This window comes from Pseudophryne corroboree, chromosome 8 (assembly GCF_028390025.1).
Source record: "Pseudophryne corroboree isolate aPseCor3 chromosome 8, aPseCor3.hap2, whole genome shotgun sequence".
In the NCBI taxonomy this organism is placed as follows: Eukaryota; Metazoa; Chordata; class Amphibia; order Anura; family Myobatrachidae; genus Pseudophryne; species Pseudophryne corroboree.
In genome coordinates this window covers 167718370-167719068 of record NC_086451.1, presented here as the reverse complement: position 1 = coordinate 167719068, position 699 = coordinate 167718370, and the positions used below count along the sequence as shown (strand labels likewise).

The 699-nt window shown below is 34.2% G+C and overlaps 1 non-coding gene across 1 annotated transcript; it reads right to left on the bottom strand.

The window, feature by feature from the left end:
* Positions 1–200: 200 nt before the first annotated feature.
* On the bottom strand, positions 201–274 carry TRNAS-ACU (transfer RNA serine (anticodon ACU)). Its single transcript has one exon. It is a non-coding gene; the product is annotated as a tRNA-Ser (tRNA).
* Between the last annotated feature and the right edge of the window lie 425 nt (positions 275–699).

The following is a 699-nucleotide window of genomic DNA, read 5'->3' as shown; positions in this document are numbered from 1 at the left end:
GGATTTTTTTTGCCAGCATATTTCTTTTTCTCTGCAACCCACTGCTAAATTGTGCTTCCTAGCTGTTTTTATAAAATCACTGAATCAAATCTAACTCTGATTACATCAGAGAAGGCCAGGTACCCTACACCATAAAAGGGGGTTTGAAATTTTGACTTGTCTACTTAAAGATCACCAAAATCTGATAACAAGATCAATTACGTCCCTGAGTGGGATTGAACCACCAACCTTTTGGTTAGTAGCCAAACACACTAACCAATTGCGCCACAGAGACACTTTGTAAAAATTATATACTGACAAAGGCTAATAAGCATACATCTAGAACGTTTCCTAGAAAAACTTTAAAAAGTCAATAATCTGGAGAGTTTTTGTAAGATGTTTCTTCCATCAACCAACGAAGAAACACATTGGTACTTTCCCATGATGAGTGAGTGCTTCAGGATCTCTTGCACTTATATGTGCAGCAGAGTACAGCAATGGAAGCATGCTGGGCCCATAACCCAGAGGTAGGCAGATTGAAACTATCCTTTGCTATATGCATTTTTTTTTGTTAATTTAAGTAATCAAAACTGGGATTGATATTTTTGCTCTTTTATTTTTACTTAAAGTACAATAACTTTTACCATTTTAATTTGTTTTAATAGTATATTGACAGTATAGTTTTCTTTAAAAAATCCACTTAATTTTCTTTACCCTATT